Below are 12,778 nucleotides of genomic sequence, written 5' to 3' on the forward strand. Positions count from 1 at the left end.
CTATCAGTGAGTTGGAGCACAACTGGAGCATCACCATCAGTGTTTATACCTCTTGTATAACCCCTTCATCAAGTAACTTCACATGACAAACCTTTTGCATATTCCAATAAATTCTTCCTATTTCTTTCTCACCAGACATACGAAAACCACAAAAATCAGGTTCATCACCATCAAGAAATAAGTTAGATGGCCATAGTTTATATCAGCCTGGAGCATCACCATCAGTGTTTATACCTCTTGTATAACCCCTTCATCAAGTGACTTCACATGACAAACCTTTTGCATATTCCAATAAATTCTTCACTATTTCTTTCTCACCAGACATACGAAAACCACAAAAATCAGGTTCATCATCATCACTGTCAAGAAATAAGTTAGATGGCCATAGTTTATATCAGCCGTTTATCAAAGTATCCTTGGGTACATTGTCCCAGGACCTTGCTGCACTCCAAAGTGCATCTTTAACATTAAATGCTTTCTGAAATTCTTTTATCCCTGTACCTTTGTTGCAAGTGTCTAGCATTTTCTGCAGAAATAAATCCCTATATCTGCACTAGAACGCACGAAGAATGCCTTGGTCTAAACGCTGAATTAGCAAATTACAATTGGGATGCAAGTAAAAAGCACATACATTGTTCTTGACTAGAACTTCAGCAGGAAGGTGTGCAGAACAATTATCAAGCAATAAAATAATTTTGCAGTCATAAGGTAGTCCCATGGATTTACAATGAACCCTGGCATCAGGCACAAAGTTCTTTAGAAACCAATCGGTGAAAATCTGTGTTGTAATCCAAGCTCGCTTATTTGTCTTATAAATCACAGGAAACACCTGACTCCCTTAAATGCCCTAGGATTCTGACTTTACCCAACAGTGAATAATTTGCACTTGTGGGTGCCGGCTGCATTGGAACATGCAAGAATCGTAAGTCGTTCCCTGGAATCCTTATACCCAGCTGGTGCTGACTCATCTGATGTTACATATGATTTCCTTGGTATGTAACAGCAGAATAAAGAAGTTTCATCTGCATTGTACACTTGTTCAGCTGACAGTCCCTCATCAGAAACCAACTTGGCAAATTCATCTAAATACGCCTCCGCAGCATCATGGTCTGCAGGAGCCTTTTCTCAACAAACCTTCAGCTTGCAAATGCCATGCCTTTGTTTAAATCTGTTGAACCACCCAGATGAATATTCACATGGAGTTGTCAAATTTAATTCCTCATGAAAAAGTTTAGCTTGTGCCATTATAATAGAATGATCAAGTGGAAACTTTTGACTCCAACGCTGCCTAATCCATTCAAGCAAAACTCTGTCCACATCTACACTCTTTGACTGGTGTAAAGTTTTTCGCTTGTCCATTAATGTTTTAAATTAGGCACATCACTGTCACCATAGAATTTAAGTATCTGTTCCTTCTGTTTCTTGATATCATAGATAGTAGAAGTACCAACACCATACTCCTCACTCAAATGGCGAACTGAAGCACCTTTATCGAGTCTCATAAGTAACTCTACTTTCTTCAATATACTGAGCGCAAAATGTTTACTTTTAAGACATGGTATTAAATGTAAATTATAATAAATTGGGACAAATAATCACATAAATGTAGAGGGGCAAGTGTATATAGCAGCTGCCATACTGAAACTGATGTGCGATTGATTGCTATGATTCATGCTTGCTATATTCCACACCTGCACGTTGCCAAAAAAAAAAAAGTCCACCAGTTTCAAAAATAGCCAGTTTTCTGGAGGACGGATATATGGTCCAGTACCTGTACTAACAAGCTGATGTCTAATCAAAGCATTCTTCAAAGCACATGGTTTTTTAATTTGCATTCACTAAGCAATGGGTCTAAAAGGTTTTAATGTTTAGAGGTTTAGGTCTTTTTGCAGATTCTATTAGTTTGACAAGTAGTAGTAGTGGTAGTTGTAGTAACAGTGCATATGATGCAAACTTATATAGCATCAACCAAAAAAAAAAAAAAACCAAACAAACCACCACACACATTTCCCCTACCCATACGCTGCAAAAATTTGTCTATTTCTTCCTTGAATTTATTCAAACCACCCACTTTCACTACAACAGATCAAAGCCTATTCCAGCAATCAACCATCCACTGGCTGAGAAAACTTCCACACACCTATCCTACAACCATCATTCCTCAACTTGAATTTATGCCCCCCATATGTGTAGTCTCAGCAAGAGGAAGAATGCCATTAAGCCATCTAGCTTATTCAATCCATTCATGGCCTTAATCACCTCAATCAGATCTCCCAGCAGGTGCCTAGTCTCCAGTAGAACTGAAGCCTTTCTAGGAAATAGTACCTTTTGTGCCCTTCTCTGCACCCGTTTCAGAAGATTTACATCCTTCCTACAGTGGAGCCTCCAGACCTGTATACAATACTCAAGATGTGGCCTAATCATGGCCTTGTACAAGGGGATAATCACCTCCTTATCTCTGCTAACAAAGTTTCTCTATATATCATTGACAAAACTTCTATGAGCTGTCCTGGCAGCATGTCTGCATATAATACCATCAACAGTGATAGTGGAGTCCATATTCACCCACTCTTTGAAACTGCAATTCTTGGACGGGATAAACAGTTCTGCCTGGCACACTCCTGAACTATTTCTGGTCTCCACAATCATGTGGAGGATAATTCCCATGATAATAATAATAAGACAAAAACCATTTTAATATAATAATTCAACTAAAAGACTGAAATATATAATTTCCATTGTGATCATAGTGTGTGTTACTCTACACAATGAACTGGACACGACCAGTCAAAGTGGAGTAATATAAATTCTATTGTGAAGACACAGTTTATAAAAAGTTAACAACATTAGAAATTAGTTGAAACAACAGCACATATAAGACTAAAGATATTGCTATTTACACACCAAAATAAAAAAATTCATTGTATATTCAGAAGTAAGAAAAGGTGGTGAGGATATGCTGTATGAAGTAATGAAATTTTGGTATATTCTTACACAAATCTTACACAGATCTGGGCATATTCTTACACAGAGTAAGAATATACAGAGCTCCTTGACATAATGTGGCCTCCACAATGCCCCTGCATACACACTGCTCGAACTCCCTCCAGTCACTATCTGGCAGAGCAGAGGCAGCAAGATTATACACTAGCTGATCCGGAAGCCTCCTACAGAATTACTAATAGGTTCGGTCCAGTGGACTATCTAGCAGCTGGATTGTGAACACTGTTTTAGAGCTGTACCCTCAAAATGTAAGGAAAAATTGGATCTCACCATGATATCCATAATAACCTCAAAAGACTTCAATCATACTGCATGATGGAAGAAATGGGGGGGGGGATTGCTGAAACTTTGCTCTGGAGACTAAACATGGTTTGCACCTCTTTAAGCCTTCAGTAAGCAATGTGGTATTGCAGTGGTTGATGAGTCATCTACCATCTAGTATTGCCTGGTAAAGAGAGGTGCCATTCCTCCGTGTGGTGTGAGTGCCACAGCACAACCCCTGCTTACATTGATTTGCACCTGGATGGTCACCTCCAGTAAGGTGCCGTATTTCAGGACTTGCACAATGGTATTATACCCGGATTACTAACAGCCTCATCATTGTGAAGGTACAAGCACAGGATTTGGCTGTTACAGACCAACTGGACTTCGCCAAAATTAGGTCCACCTGATTTGTGTGTTATCCAGGTATCAGTTCCTTCAGCGTTTTAGACTTCCTGGTAGCAAGTTCAGCATGATACCTGAGAGAAGGTCTGTGATGGCCTTACGGCATTGTGTGCATGAAGCCACAGCTCGATTTTGGCTGACCATTCCCTTCTCTTATAGAATACTGATCTACTGTCCTAATATTCCAGAGGCAGAGTTTCATAACCCACATAGACACTCCATGAGGGAACTTTTACAGCATTTGGGTAGCGGTACTCCAGAATAACCAACCTTGTGATATAAGACTCAAGGTGGTGGAAAATGAAAAAGGACTGAGGCCATATTGTACAGTCTGACATGAAATTCTTTGAGATGTGCAGACTGGCTGCTAAAACAGCTCATGTTTGTTTGTTTGTTTGTTATTTGGTTTTTAGGAGCATTAGCAACTAAAGCCATATTGCTCTGTGATATGCGGTGGTCATCCCTAGACCTTTCCGCATCCTCCGTATTTGGTGGTGACAGGCTCGAACCCCGGTCTAATCAAGAAGCGTGTGCTACGCACTGCTTCCTGCTTCCCACCTGGCTACGGAGGCGCCACAAAACACAGCTCATGAAGTTCTATCAATGATGTACATGAACTTTAGCAGGCAGGGACAAAGAGTGATTATCCCTCTGTTTTAAGTAAATATTAAGGTAATAGTAAAGTTTAATTTCAGTACTGCATATAGAGTGCCTGCATAGCCAGGTGGGCAGGAGCAGCAGTGCATAGCACACACTTCTTGATTAGACCAGGGTTCGAGCCCATGACCACCAAATACGGAGGATGCAGAAAGGTCAGGGAATGACCACTGCATATCCCCGGAGCAATATATATATCTATATATATATATATATTTTTTTTTTTTTTTTTTTTTTTATAATGTAAACCCGAAACACGAGAGGTATTAGAACCTACAATACTTAGTACCGTGCTTGGGTTGGAGGTTGAGAAGACGAAACAAGGTATTTGTTGACATAGGACTTGAACTTCTGTAGACTAATTTTCAGGAAATACGTATGAAGGAAGGTTGTTCTAGAAAATGGCAGTTGAATGAATAAATGAGGAAGATGAAAAGTTGGTTCTCTGAGTTTGAAGTTGGACAGTAAATGAATGTTGGCTGGCGGCGGCATGCGTTCGGACTGTTTTGAAAGAGAGAGTGGGAATTATAGAAGCCAATTCAGAAGAACAGTGCCCATGGAAGTATCTGTAGACGAGGCATGCAGCAGAAAGAGTACATCAATGAGACAGCGAGTGGAGAGACTCTGTTAGAGATGAATCATTAATTAACCTAACTGCCCTCTTCTGAATGGAATCAAGAAGCCTGAGAGAGGTTTTGGGGGCACCACCCAAGATATGGGAACAATATTCCATGGCAGGGCGGATTTGTGATTTCTACAGAGTGAGCAGCTGTTTGGAAGAAAAGTAACGCCGAGAGCAAAAGAGAAAACCAAATTTTTTAGATGTAGAGGAAGCAATATTTGTAATGTGCTTGTGGCAAGAGAGATTAGAAGTCAGGGTAATCCGCAAAAGAGATGTATCATTTTGCCTAGAAATCGGAGTGTCATTAAAGATAAGCATAGGAGCAGAAGAATCCTTTTTGTGAGATATAAGAGAAGCCTGAGTTTTAGAAGGGTTGAAATCAACTAAGTTGTCTTTGCCCCACTGGAGAATTACCTGAAGATTGGCATTTAAGGAATTGGTAGCAGATATTCGAGAAGTTGAAGCTGATTGAGCAGGACAAGGTTTCTCAAAATGGAAAGTGGAATGCAATGTGCTATCATCGGCAAAACTGTGGATAGGATTTCCAGTCAATGGAAAGTCATTAATATACAAGAGGAAAAGAGGGGGAAAGAACTGAACCTTGGGAGACACCAGCATTAGTGGAAAAGTTAGAAGACAGAGAGCCATCTACCATCACCCTCAGTGAGCGATCAAAGAGAAAACTGGATAACCAATTACTAAAAACAATTGGCAAACCATAAGATGGAAGCTTGTTCAGAAGACCTTTTTGCCAAACATGATCGAAAGCCTTTGAGATGTCAAGAGCAACTTGTGTTTCACCGAACCTTTCCATTGAATTAGTCCATAAATGGGTAACATAAGCCAGAATATCACCAGTGGATTGACACTGACGGAATCCATACTGGTGATCGTTGATCAGACGGAAGGTTTCTAGGTAGAGCGGTTAATTGATTTCTCCATTACTTTAGAAAGAGTAGAAGTAATTGCAATAGGACGATAATTGGATGGGAGGGATTTGTTACCCTTTTTAGGAACTGGGTGGATATGAGCAAATTTCCAAGCAGAAGGAAAAACACCTTTGGAATAAGAAAGTGAAAAAAGGCGGCAAAGAATAGGAGTAAGTTTAGGAGCACAGGTTTTGAGAACAAGTGGAGAACTACCACCTGGAGCTTTCTTAGCATTAAGATTCATCAAAATCCTTCTGACATCCTTTTGACGAAGACCACAGGAGGCATTGAATGGAGCGTATTGGGAATGGTGAGAGGTGTTTTACCAAAATAATTAATAGATGAGTTGGAAGAAAAATGGGATGCTAGCAGGTCAGCTTTATCCTTGGCTGAAGTGACAACAGAACCATCTGGTTTGGACAGAGGTGGGAGCAGACATGGGCAAAAGTTGCAGCCAATCTGTGGCTTTGCAAAAGAGACCAGAATGCTCAGCTACCATTAGGACAAGGAGCAAGTTTTCTACTCTTAGCCTGTTCAAACTCTAGTTTCGACTGTTTAATAACTGCTTTACAATTGTTGCGAGCTTTGGTGTAGGCAGAAAATGAAACTGGAGAATTAGAAACAAGCCAATTACAATATGCAACATTCTTCTCATGAACAGCCTTAACACATTTATTGGAAAACCAAGGTTTAGATAAAGGATGAGATTTTAAAGTGGAGTGTGGGATAAAGGATTCCATTCTTGCAAGAATAATTTCACTGACACGATCTGAGACGTGTCAGTGAAGACATTTCACTGAAACGTTGACATCAGAAGTTTTGAAACTTAAATCCGACCAAGGAAAAGAAGAAAAGAAGTCTCGCAGGTCATCCCATTTTGCATTCTTCTAATGGCAAACAACACGAGGTTGGGAATAGCCATGAGATAAAGGTTCCATTGGAGAAGAGACAATCACCAAGTTGTGATCTGAAGTACCTAAAGGACCTCTCACTTCGACCGTCCACTTAGAAGAGTTGTTTTTGAGAAAAAGATCAAGCATATTGGCTGTATGATTAGGATTGTCTGGTATTCTTGAGGGTAAATGAACAATCTGTGCAAGGTCAATAGTAATTGCAAAAGCCTCAGCATCTCGACCAGCTGGGTCGGTGTGACTAGAAAATGGAAGCCAGCTGGAGTTGTGAACATTAAAATCACCAAGGAAAATTACCTCACTGTTAGGAAAGTTGGACTGTAGAAAGTCAAGTTGCGAAGAGAGGAAGTCAAAGAGCTCCAAGTGATTAGTGGAGTTGAGTTGGGAGAATGGTAGAGACAACAGATGAATTTGACACAATGAGGTATAGGCATTTTAAACCAGAGAAGATCAAAGAGAGGAGATTCCAAATTGCCAAGACTCTGACAGGGAATATCAGAACGGACATATGGACAAGTACCACCACCTTTGAGGCGAAAGGAATCATACAGCGAATAATTTGGGCATCTGAGATGAGCAGTAGTTGAATCAACCGATAACTGAGATTCTGTCAGAAAAAGTACATGGGGTTTGGCAGACTGCAAGTGGAAATGGATATCATTGAAATTAGAATTGAGACCACGAATATTTGTGAAATGAATTAGGAAGTGCTTGGGAGGTTTAGAACTTTTTGCAGATAAGCTTGCTCTATTAGTTTGACAATTCACGGTGTATTCAATAGTAAGAAAAAGTGGGTGGGACATGCTGTATGAAGTATTGAAATTTTTGGATATGGCGTACACATGGTAAGAATATACCCAGATCCTTGACAATGCTCCCCACATACACACTACTCGGACTCCCTCCAGTCACTATCTGGCAGAGTAGAGGTAGCAAGATTATACACTAGCTGCTCCGGAAGCCTCCTATAGAGTTACCAATTGGTTCGGTCCAGTTTACTAACTAGTGGCCGGTCTGCGAACACCGTTTTAGAGCTGTACCCTGGAAATGTAAGGAATATTGGATTTCACCACGACGTTCATCATAACCTCAAAAGTCATCAATCATACTGCATGATGGAAGAGATAGGGAAGGGTTGACCGGAACTTAGCTCTAGAGACTAAACATGGGTTCCACTACTTCAAGCCACCAATAAGCAAAGTGGTGGTATTGCACCGGTTTATGAGGGTCATCTACCACCTAGTACTGCCTGCTAACATAGAGGGACGGCGGTCCTCCATGTGGTGTGGGTGCCACACCTCAATCCCTGCTTACGTTGGTTCACACCTGGGTGGTCACCTGCCATGTACTTGTGCATGGAGGTTATACCCAGGATTACTAACAGTCCCACCATTGTGAAGGTGCAAGCAGAGGATTTGGCTGTCACAGACCGTTCGAACTTCACCGAAATTGGGTCCACTTGACTTGAGTGTCACCCGAATACCAGTTCCATCAGCGTTTTAGACTCCCAGGTAGCAAGTACAGCTTGTCTGGCATATTTGAGAGAATGTCTGTGACAACCTCATGGCCTTAGTTGCTAATGCTCATAAAAACCAAATAACAACAACAATTTTTATGCATAATTTCAAAGAGAATTCTTAAAATTTCACATTATGTCACAATTTCTACATGTACAGGTTTATGTTTATCCATAACACATATCTCTTACTACAAGGGAAGCAGACACTCGAGGAGTCAAATGTAATGCTGAATACAAGAAAATGATAACTTACACATGCTCATAGTCGGCAGTAATGATGAGGAGAGTTAACACATTCAACCTTGTGTGTCTGTCACTCACCTGTCTCTCTCTTTTAGTAATGGAAAAAAAGTTGTATGTATAAAATGTACATGTATCCACATTTTATCTATATATCTGTTGCATATTTTTGTTTCATCTGCATTTTGTTTAGCATTGTATTGTTAAAATGTTTAAACAGCAGCAAAGGAAGTGCTGCATGACTCTTACAATTTCTCCTACATATGTTGATAGTTTACAACCAAAACTCAGTGGAAGAAAATCTACAGTATTGCCAAATACGCATATTCTTTGTACTTTGGTTGCAGGATTGGTGATCAAGACAAAATGTGGGCTCCACATAAGTGCTGTATCAGCTGTACCACAAACCTGAGGATGTGGCTAACTGGGAAAATTAAAAGTATGCTTCAAAGTAAAAATTTATTAGGGAGAATGAAACTGTGGTTACATTTTTTTAAAATTAAATTTTAAAGAAACACTTAAACCAAAAAATAAAAACAGCAAAATAATTAATGCTGCTGAGAGAATTATAGGTAAGGTGAGGTGAGGTGCTAATTTGCTCCTATGAACCTCAACCTCACCACCCCTATGCCAAAAAATAAAAATTAAATAAATAAATAAATAAAAAAATAAAGAATAAATATAAAATTCAAAAGAATAAAAAAATGAAATATAGTTTTTTCAGTCCCACTATAGTTTAATTTGAACACTTATGACCACCACCCAGATTCTTCATTGTGTTTTAATTTATTCTGTCATTTGGTTTATACTATTGTTCTTTTTATTCTTCAGATTGTTATGTTTATTCGTTATTTTGGCATAGGAGTGGTAAAGCTCATTACAGCAAAACAGCACCTTGCCATACCCATAACCCTATTCATTTTATGTTTTAAGTGTTTCTTTAAAATTTAATTTTAAAATATGCCTTTTAGCTGTTCTATAGTGTGATTAGAACCAGAAAAATACACTGATTATTGTATTTCTGCAAGACAAAAATATCAGGGATGTCTAGAAAAATCAAGCACAGCATATATCCTAACATATCATCTGCAATAAGGATTGTTCCACATAAGAATACCTGCTGATACCAGATCTAAAATCATGGGATAAATGATCGGGAGCAGGAAGTAGTGATGAATAAATAGCAAGAATCCTTATGTTGCAGAGGTTGCTGGATCTCAACAGATTTTGACTACCACACAGAAAGTTATAACATGCCACGCTTAATTACGCAAGAAGAGTTCAATGATTTAGTTCATGAATTTAATCATAACTTATTTCATGATTTAAATTTATCAAAATAAAAAGGATAACTCCTTGGTTCTAGGTTATAACAGTAAAATTACAGTATATCAATGTCACAAAATGTTTTCAAAATATTTTGTTGTGGAAGATGTTATGTGTTTCTGTAAAGACTTTAGTGGTCTTCTCAATGAACTGGGCATTAAAAACAATCCTAATGGGCAACATTTGCTGCAAGATGAAAATGTATTTTCTTATCCTCTACTTCATACTACTGGCTTGAAAGAAGCATATATGTATCATAAAAGAAACATATTAAACATATGTCCAAGATCCACACAATCATTTGTTGAGGCAATCATCTTCATCATCATCAGCCATTTTCAATCCACTGCAGGATGAAGGCCTCTCCAGCAACTTTCCAGTTCCTTCTGTTTTGAGCACTGGCCATCCATTTACTACTCAAAAACTCATGAATTTCATCTATCCATCTCCGCCTTTGTCTTCCAGGTTTTCTTCTAGCTCCTCTTGGGTACCATTCTGTTATTTTCTTAGTCCATCTGTCATCATGTCTTCGAGCTATGTGTCCTGCCCAAGACCATTTTAGTTCTTTAGTTTTGATAAGAATGTCCTTTACTTGAGTTTGCTGCCTAATCCATGTGTTTCTCTTCTTATCTAACAGTCTGATTCCCAATATAATTCGTTCCATTCTTCGCTGTGTAGTTCTTAGCTTCTCTTCCATTCTTTTGGTGAGTGCCCAAGTTTCACTTCCATAAGTCATGGTGGGGAGTATACATTGGTTCATTATTTTACGTTTCAGACAAACTGGGATATTGCTCTTCAGTATGTGACTATATTTCCTGAATGCTATCCATCCAAAATTTATTCTTCTCTTGACTTCCAGCCATTTATCATTATTACAGCTAATAACTTGTCCCAGATAAGTATATGACTCCACCTTTTCAATTACTGCTCCTTCAATCATTATTTCCCTTTCCATGGCATACTTGTTCATCATTACTTTTGTTTTAGCCATATTCATCTTTAGTCCAAAATCCTTACTAACTGTGCATAACTGATTAAGATTTTCCTCTAATTCTTTGGGATCGTGGCTTATGACCACAATGTCATCTGCAAATTGTAAATGGTTTAGGTACTCTCCGTTCACATTGACTCCTTTCTGCGACCAGTCTAATCTTCTGAAAGCTTCCTCAAGGGCAGCAGTAAACAGCTTCGGAGATATTGTGTCTCCTTGTCGAACTCCTTTCTCGATTTTAGATTTCCTACTGTCTTTGTCTAGTCTAATAAAGGATGTAGCACTCTCATATATTTTCTTCAAAATCATAATATATGGAGTATCTATGCCTTGTCTTTCCAGTGCCCCAAACATTGCCTTATGCTGTATGGAGTCAAATGCCTTTTCATAATCCACAAATGCCAGGCATAATGGTGTTTTATATTCATTTGCTTTCTCCATTAGCTGTGATATTACGTGAAGGTGATCCATAGTTGAGAATCCTGTCCTAAACCCAGCTTGCTCTTTCGGTTGATTCTCATCAAGTATTCTTTCTAATCTGTTAGTAATGACCCTTGTGAACAACTTGTAGATATGGGATAACAAGCTAATTGGTCTATAATTTCCAATTTCTGATTTATCTCCTTTCTTATGCAGCAAAACTATGATTGCATTATTCCACTGCTTAGGCATCACACCTTTTCTAATGCACTTTGTGAAGAGCCTTGCCAGTTTTTGTGTTATGTCTCTTCCTCCCAATTTTAACAACTCTACAGTAACTTCATCTTCCCCCGGGGCTTTCCGATTCTTCATTTTCTTCAATGCATGTTCTACCTCATCAGGAAGAATATCGGGTATGTCGTATGTGTTGCTACTTTGCAATCCGTCTTCCCCATTGCTGGTATCATTCCCTCGCCCCTTGTATAATTCTCTATAGTAGTCTTCTGCTATTTGAATTATGCCTTCTCTGCTGTTTATAAGTACACCATCGCTATTCTTCAGTTTCAGTATCATTTGTCTTTCTGTATTACTGCTCATGGCTGCTGATTTAAATCCTTTGTTTTCCCTTAATGCTTGTTCTACTTTTCTTGTGTTAAATCTTCTTATGTCCTCTCTGAGTCTCTTTCTAATGGCTTTGCATAACTCAGTATACTCAATTTTCTCCCTGTCAGTGTTTTTCTTGCTCTTCATTTGTCGTCTTTGGTTCATCATGACAAGTGTTTCTTGGCTAATTTTTTCTTCTTTGGATTTCTGTTTCCCTATAGGTTTCTTGGGCTTTATCACTTTCAGAAAGTTGTAATATTCCTCGTCGATATCTTGGTCCTGAGCAGTCTGCAGAAGCTCAAACTTGTTCTTAAGTTCCAGTACATACTGCTTTTTCTCCTCCTCTGTTATTTCAAAGACCTTTGTATTATTTACTCGAGTCAGTTTTTTCCTTTCCTTTCCTACATCTATATCAAGTGTACATCTTACCATTCTGTGATCACTTCCAACATTTACCTTATTCAGGACGGTAACATCATTCACAATATATCTTCTGTTAGTGAGGATGAAGTCGATTTCATTAGTTGTTAATCCATTTGGACTCTTCCATGTCCACTTTCTGTTCACCCTTTTCTTGAAAAAAGTGTTCATTACTGACAGTCCTTGAGATTCTGCAAATTCCACAAGTCTTTCACCTCTTTTATTTCTTTCACCAATTCCAAAATTTCCTATAGTTCCTCTTTCTGCGCTGTTTTGCCTTTTTCCAACCTTAGCATTGAAGTCCCCCATAATAATAGTGTAGTGGGTTTTCTGCTCATCTAGAAGACTCTCAATTTCAGTGTACATTTCTTCAACCTCTTCATCATCATGGCTCGATGTTGGTGCATAAATCATTATAATCTTTAGCTTGTACCTCTTAGAAATCTTGAGTATTAGTCTTGACACCCTTGG

General features: G+C 38.8%; 1 protein-coding gene across 2 annotated transcripts in view; it reads right to left on the minus strand.

Annotated features, from left to right (window-relative positions):
- The window catches only part of LOC150091211 (hemocytin-like), a 1,750,539-nt gene that overhangs the window by 1,151,102 nt on the left and 586,659 nt on the right, over window positions 1-12,778 (minus strand). The gene's annotated exons all lie outside the window — the stretch shown is intronic.

This window comes from Mastigoproctus giganteus, chromosome 1 (genome assembly GCF_048544385.1).
Source record: "Mastigoproctus giganteus isolate SK-2022 chromosome 1, ASM4854438v1, whole genome shotgun sequence".
NCBI classification, from domain to species: Eukaryota; Metazoa; Arthropoda; class Arachnida; order Uropygi; family Thelyphonidae; genus Mastigoproctus; species Mastigoproctus giganteus.